Genomic DNA, 8,721 nt, shown 5'->3' with positions numbered 1-8,721 from the left:
CTAAGAACCTTCAAGCATTTCAAGCTTTATGGATGAATATGGAATCTTTGGAAGGTTTCAATATGGATGACTTGAAGATATTTAACATTCTAAGCGTCTACCTTTAAATTATCTTGTAATTTAAATGAAGGATAATTTGGTCTTTCTTTATTTCTTTTAGCCCTTATTATAAATAATTAGCGATTAGGGTTGAACTACTAGTTTTTGGAATGTTGAATATTTGCGCCTCCTTTGAGAGCTTGAAATCCCTTTATTGATTTTCAATAATTATCCTAGGATTTGTAAGTAAGATTACTACCTTTTTGAGGATTCTAATAGATTAGGTGCTTTTAGTTCCCAATTAAGGGGTGTTTTGGTTAGTTTCACCATTACATCTTTTGATTGTTTGAATCTAATTGTGTCTATCTTTCTTTATTTTGTATCTTTAATTCCTATCTTGCTTCGATTTTCTTGTTTCACATCAACCGCTCCAGGCTCGAAAGGCTCAATTAGCACACAACAACAGAAGGAATAGTTATCACTCATATCTATGCAACCATCCCATACCAGCTAATAGACATAGGCACATACTGGTGATAGGTGATGTGCATGCAAGAATGAATGCAAGGTACACAATCAATATCGCAACCATCCTCCAGACTCAAACTGGGTATATATATCATCAACACAGTATCTTCTGCCCTTGCCACTATCAGTATCATATCACAGTACCCTCCGTCCTTGGCGGATATCAATATCATCATAACAGTATCCTTCGTCCTTGCCGGGTATCAATATCATCACCACAGTACCCTCTGGCCTTGCCGGGTATCAATATCATCACAATAGTATCCTCCGGGCTTGTCAAATATCAATATCATCATAACAACATTCTCTGGCCTTTTCGGGTATCAATTTCATCATAACCATCAAGACATGTGTATAGATAGATATAATAGGTGCACAGACTTAAGTTGTAGCTAAAAGACTGTAAATTCGTAAGTCTGTTTTTAGGAATTATCTTTGGTACTAAATCATTATAAATATATAGAAAGGTTGGAATATCTCACGATTGGAGTAAATAATAGTGTCAAGTTATGGACCGAAATCTATCTCGATCTAATCTTTAAAGAATATTTTTAACCTCTTTAATATGTATAAATATCCATTTGGTAAGCAATTATTATAGTAAAGAAATCCATTGTTACGATGAAAATGGGTTTTAACCCTTAACTAGGAACAAGTGTTAAGGTCGTATTTCATCTAGGATCAAATCAATACCAATATAATAATCATGAATGTACCAAATTTATGCATGCCATCACCAGTATTCAGTAAATAAAATCATACGCCACAAAAGCAAATATGTATCTATATTCTACAACCATATCCTTTATAAGGGTAAATACTTTCTAAATATTCAACCAATATCATAACACGACCCTCGGTCCAATAATATAACATTGTACTCACGACCCTAGGCCCAATAATAAAATACAAGCCCTACAAGGGCTAAAGTAAAGTGCGAGCCCTACAAGGGCTAAAGTAAATGACAAGCCCCCACAAGGGCGAAAGTAAATGGCAAGCCCCACGAGACAGAAAGTAAATGACAAGCTCCATAAGGGATAAAGTAAATGACAAGCCCCACAAAGGCTAAGGTAAATGACAAGCCCCACGAGGGCTAAACTAAATGAGAAGCGAGGAAGTGCATACCTTTAACCTATCATTCGTCGTCAAGGACAATTTATCCATAGATATATGAATGCATATAAGATGAATATTACAATGCATTATCAGATTTAACATGGTTAGTAGCATAGCTTCTCATGTAGTCAGTAAATATGCCTTCTAGAGCTCTTACCATCATGACTCACAATATTAGCAACGAGAGGGCTTTCTAGCCTAATCACTTATTTGGTTACTAGGCAAAATCTAACATTGGTAATATCATAGTCCAAAGCTTGAAATAGTAGTCTAGTCAATAATTTAAATGAAATATAGTAATGGACTTAATTAATAGCATAATTCATAGATACACATAGCATTAATGATAATGTAGTCAATGATGGTATACATCACCTCAAATACTATCACCATAACTCATTTACTACGGTTATCCAATAACCTTTCAAGGACATTCTCTAAGCATTTAATAAGCATCTAAGGTATTCAACGGAACTATATGAATCCAAGCTTAAGGTGGGTCAAGATCCCACTTCTAATCCTCAATTTCCTTAATTAGGTAAACTATGTCCCAAAATAGGGTAAGGTATCTAGTTCAACTTCTAGATGTCAAGAAAGCCATAATCAATCCAAAGATATAAACTTCGCCTAGAAACATGGGCATTTAAGCCAGCACTATCCAAATTGTGGTTTCAAGATCACTAGAATAGACAAACTAAGGTTAATCCTACTAACCATGATTCCAACACATAAACCACATCGTAAACCTGGCATACTATCATATCCATGCTACAAATTAGCTTAACTTAGAAAACAGGCAATAGGGTTCTAAAATGGACATAAACATTCCACCTTATGGATCCAAAACCATCATCTGATTCTCCAAATATCAATAATCAATAATAAGTTATTTTATTCATAATGAAGCCTAACATTCATATTCACATGCCATATATAACACACATCATCTTCAAAGAAGAGTAGGTAGAAGCCTACCTTAAAACCAAACCACAAAACCTTACATTATTCACCACATGCTCGTCTTCACTTCACAATCCCTAAAATGTCATCATTCTATCAAAAACATAATCTAATCATCAATACGAGTCTAACGATACCTATATTGCACTATTATGCTCCGGGTCCAAAAACGACACCAAAAACCTCAAGTAAGTTCCACTTACGAAAAAAATATTTTTCAAGCCAACCCAACACTCACACATCATCAAGGAATAATAACCCTCAAGAAAAGGGTGCAAACATATCTAATTTTGGGCTAAATCAAGCCTTAAGAGAATTTGGGGTTTTGGGTCAAGAACTAAGAAATTCATTAATAAAGCAATGAAATCTTACCTTAATTCGGATAATAATCGTGATAATAGACAAGCTCCTAAGTTATCCACACAACTCAATTTTGAGTTATCATACCCATTTAGGGTTTTAGCCTTTCAAAGATGAAGGAAAAATGCCCACGGCGAAGAGATGCGGTATCCCCCTGACATTGGAGTCAAAAACTTATTTTTGACCCTAGGAACTCATTCGGAACCCAAATAACATGATCCAATAGTGAAATATTAGTGTAAACTACATTTCAAGTCCATTGGAATAAGAAAAACTTTCATTCGAGATCATTTTGGCAAAAAGTGGGCCCCGCTCCTATAGTTCCGTTTTTCATAAAATCCGCTCAATAATCCAAAATAAGTCCGGGAGCCTTGGGACCTGAACCAAGGGTACCCCTAGCCTAAAATCGACATTCTAGATATGATGAAGAAGTTGAATTTCCATCCTAGGTCGTTTTGACCCAATGTGGGTTCCAGACCCATATTTTTTATTTTTTCACTTTCCGGCCATTAGGTCAAAATGAGCTCGGATGCATTGAGACCCTAATCAAAGGTCTACATAGCCTAAAATCTATATTTTGGATTTTATGGCGCAGAAAAAAGTTGCATTCGAGATCGTTTCACTAAAGTTTTCTCCCGGTGACCGTTTAGAACCAATGAAGACTTCAAAACAAGGAATTGGTTCTAAAAACCAAACGAACTGTTCGATAACCGAATTGTCAATCCCAATAAGTCATAAATGACTTGTGGCAACTGTGGAGAAGCCCTAACAGCTAAGCTAAGCGAAAATATGAAAAATGATTAGAAGATTCATTACAGTTACTCTCTCAAATAACTTTTAGATAAAACGATCACACACTTCAACATGATATCAAATCAGATAAAAGTCCGTCCTGATTTCAAGTCTCCCATATCCTCCAGTGATTATCAAAAATAACTTCCATATGCTTGGCTCATCAAGAGAAAAAAAGTTTGCATGTGAAGGGGCCACCCTAAACGATTTATAAGGTTTTAAATGAGCGCACGAAAGTAAGTTAATGAAACAAAGCTGATCATTTCTCTTTTTAATTTTAAAGTTCCCTCATTGGAAATATATATCACATGCAATATAAGATAAAACAAAAAGAAAATTAAAATTAGTTAAGAATTTCTCCGCTAATCCATTGCTAAATTGCTCATAGCTATCTAACAAAATGTTATGATAATCAATGACTGATCCATCGCTAAATAAAATCATCAATAGATTTTTCTTTCTACTTATCGTGTTTTTCTGTCGCTAATTTCTATTTTTTAACTAGTGTTAAAGTATCATGCAACCTCTTTCTTTAATTATTGTATCTTCGAAAAACAACAACCAATAACATACTCAGTGAAATTTCACAAGAATGAAGAGTTTAAAGTATATGCAGACTTTATCAATACCTCGAGGTTAGAAGTTAGAAAAACAACTCAAAATATAAAGAGAACTTACCTCAAGTCAAATGTGTTGTTTGCTTCAGAGTCAACAATCAAATCAATTTGTTGAGCAATAATAGTATCCATACCAAGGTTTGACTCATGAACACTTCCAACTATAGGAACCAATTTACTTCTGATGAATGACTCATAAGATTCTCCATGCATCTCTTTCAGGCATTTGAATAATTTTAAATCTATTATTTGATGAAAAATGCATGCATGCAGGATTACTTAATTAATTTGGAACTTAAATTTATTTAAAGTGAAAAGTATAAATGGTAGGAAAAAAAAATGATTCATAAATCAACATACTTCACGTGTTAATCTGTCAAATGCAAGCTTCATTATCCTTTGTTCTCATAAGAAGATAAATCTTGTTTATCTTTGATGTTGTTATTAGCATATTTTCAATCAGAACTGTCAAAAATTATTTTATTTGAAACAAAATATAGAATACAATTAAGTAAATAAAAATGTGTTCGTTCGAACTCTTTGATTTTTATTCAATATCTAAATATCCTTTTATAAAAATTTAAGAAAATAAATAACACAATGTGAATATATACCTATTGCCACATATCTCACATACCACACTAAGGTGACTTCTATGATACAAATATCATTTGAAATAAATATTCTGTTTATTTATCAAACACATCAGAAAATAATTAAGTAATTTCAAAATCACTTACAGGATTTATTTTTAAAAAAAAAACTTTCATACCAACACACCCTTGATGTGTAAACATTTTGCAAATTTTGATTAATGAAAACAAGTTTCACTGACCTTCCATATTAATTGTGTCATTTCTACTCTCCACAATCCACATCTCATCTTCACACCACCCATATAGCCCTCATCCCTCACGTTTTATAAATTTGTCTAGTTTATGCCCAAATATTTTAAGATAATTTTTTTATTTACGTACAAAACACAAAAAAAATAAGAAAGAAATTCACTTATTTTTCTAAAAAATATTTTCTTTCGTACAAAACACACCCTTAATATGTAAGACTTTTGCAAATGTTGATTAAGTTGCCGTTTGCAAGATTTCTTGTAGTAACAATGACAAGAATTGTGTCTTCAAAAAACTCAACAATCCCTATTCCATTATTAGCTAAAACATCTCTATGATCACCCAATACTTTAATAGAAGACGAAGATAGGTCATGATCAATTCCTAAAGTTAAGTGACTAGTTTTATTTGATCTAATTATCTCATTCTTTGGGTATGAATAAAATTTGCTAGAGAAATGACCATATTTAGAGAACAACTTAGTTGTTGGTACCATAATATTACTATTAAGGGGAAAGAAAAATTGAAATTGAAGCATTGCCATTTGGAAACTAATTAGTCCAAATAGCTATGCATGGGAAATTTTATTGTAGAAATTGAAATTTTGGGGACTCTATAATAAGAATTCAAATTTTATTAGAGTTGTTAGAGGCTAATTTATCCTAAACCTAGCTTGGTGCCTACTCTATCCTAAATCTGAAATCATGCCTATTTAAAGGAGCAAATATTCTCTTAAAGAGGCATCCTGAATATTCTATAAATTAATGAGATATTCATAAATCTCGAATATCTCTAGATAATTCCATAAACTCATGAAATATCACAAAGGAATCTAAACACTCTCCTCTTGATAATCAAATACATCAAGAAAATCCACAAATCCTCCTTTAATGGAGATCAAACCCAAATATTCCTAAGTTTGAGGAATATACCACTAACGGCCCTCAAATTACGGAGAAAATCAATATCAAATCCAAATATTTCTATGTTCTAGAAATATGCTACTTGCGGCCCTCAAATTACGGAGAACGTCAAGAGAGAAGAATCAAGGAAAGAATATATTTGTACTCACAACATTTATCAATAGAAAAATTATGTTTCTTCATAATGTTATTTGTGATTATAATTTATTTCTATCATTGTAAAATTTGTTGAAAACACTTATTACTGAACGTACATTATTTATAGAGGGAATAAACTAGTGTTGCCTGTGATTATTATAATTAGTTAGGCAGGATATTTAAAATTGAAAATTAATTCAAGTTATTTAATGTGCTTACTCCTGAATAAAATATGAGATAATTAGCTATGTTTGTGATGGTTTGGACATGTGATGAAGAGGGACGCGGATGTCCCAGTGCATAGGTGTGAGAGAATAGCGTTGGATGGCTTCAGGAGGAGTAGAGGTAGGCCGAAGAAATACTGGAGGGAGGTGATCAGACATGACATGGAGCAGCTGCAGCTTACTGAGGACATGAACCTAGATATGGAGGTGTGAGGTCGCGGATAAGGGTAGAAGGCTAGCGGGAGGGTGTGGGTTGTAGCAAGCCACCAGGAGAGATCTTGTGTAGCCGGGTTAGTAACCTTAGGTCTGTGTCTATAGGTGTCTATGGCGGCGAGTATGTGTTACTTATACGTGGGTGTCCCTTTCATATTTTCTCAGTTGCTATCTGCTTATTTCGTGTTGTCGTATCTGTCGTATTTTCATATTGCTCTGATTTACTTTTTATTATTCCTTACGCTTTTTCTGTTATGTAATCCATTTCCTTGTCGCCTATTATTTATCTTGAACCGGGGGTCTATCGAAAATAACCTCTCTACTTCTTTGGAGGTAGCGGTATGGATTGCATACATGTTACCCTCCCCAGATCCCACTTTATGGAAACCCACTGGATTTGTTGTTGTTGTAGCTACATTTGTGGCAGTGATATGTGAGCTAGTCAGGCTATATACAAGAGAAAATTAAATCAAGTTATTTAATGTCCTTACTTCTTGAATAAAATATGAGATTTGGGGTGAGTAAGTTATTTAATGCCCTTACTTCTTGAATAAAATATGAGATTAGAGATGAGTTTGGTAAGAACGAAAATGTTTTCTAGAAAAATAAGTATGTTTCGTACTTATTTTATTTTATTGTATATTCTGTGTATAAGTTTTTTAATGTATTTTAAAAGTATTTATATATCGGTTATGTTTGGTATGAAGGGAAAATATTTTTTAAAAAATATTTTCTATGTTTAATTAGTCAAAAATTATAGAAAATATTCTTTTTAGAAAAATAAGTTCCTTACAAAATGAGAAAAATGACTTTTCGGTAAAAATAACGAAAATAAATTCAACAAATCACATTCCACAATTTTGATTGTCTCCTCTTTAGCCTCCAACACATCTCATGTTCACTTCCACACCCCTATAGTCCCATTCCCATCTCCTATAATTTTTGTCTAGCTAGATTATATATAATAATAATAATAATATAATATTTATTATTTACATATCGAACACAAGAAAATAAAATTTTCACTTATTTTTTCTTTGAACTAATTAAACAAATTTACTTATTTTTTGTGTTATGTGCATTAGCAAAAAAATAATTATCCACAAGTAATTGTATATAATATAGACAAGAGGCGAGGTGGCAGGTAGAGGTGTAAGAATGCAGATGAGATGTGTTAAAAGATAAGAAGGTTAGAATTAACACGGATTGATACTTATGTGTGTTATTTTTATTTTCAGCAGAAATTTTTTTTTTTCATGAGACTTAATTTTTGAGAAAAAATATTTTTTAAAATTTTAACCAACCAAATAAATATTGTAAAAAACTCACCTTGGATTTTCCAACTTTGTGAGAGATCTACACCTACCAACTAGTGGAGCTTCAACACTAAAACATCTAGAATTTTTTTTTTTGGTAAATAGACATTAAGAATCGTCATAGCTTTAATTGATCAGATTCTTCAAGAAACTCAAATACTTTAAAAGAGATTATAAAATATTAAGTCAATTAATAAGAACCAAAAAGTTATCATCTCAAATGATACATATCGCATAAATTCTTCAAATATTATAAAAAAAATAAAATGTAGTCAAATTTTTTTGATAATTAAATATTTATAAAAGATCTACATAATCTTTCTTTCAGAGAGATCAAATAAATTAAAAAAAAAATCATATCATTCTACTCAAGAAACACGCTACACGACCTCGAATAATGGAGATATCAACAAAGAAAACTCAAGGGAACAAATAAAATTATATCCACATTATTAATATATAATATAATATAATATAATATAATATAATATATTATAATATAATATAATATAATATAATATAACATAATATATTGTTCATGCTTCAAATTCGTAAAAATCAAATAAAAATCATGCCTTTGTAAAGAAAATTACTTTTGGGCACAAGAACGAAAGAGAGTTCTTGTTGAAAAACTCCACATACCTTAAATG

This window comes from Capsicum annuum, chromosome 9 (genome assembly GCF_002878395.1).
Source record: "Capsicum annuum cultivar UCD-10X-F1 chromosome 9, UCD10Xv1.1, whole genome shotgun sequence".
NCBI lineage: Eukaryota > Viridiplantae > Streptophyta > Magnoliopsida > Solanales > Solanaceae > Capsicum > Capsicum annuum.
The sequence above is the reverse complement of the archived record's forward strand: the minus strand, read 5'-3'. Positions refer to the sequence as shown.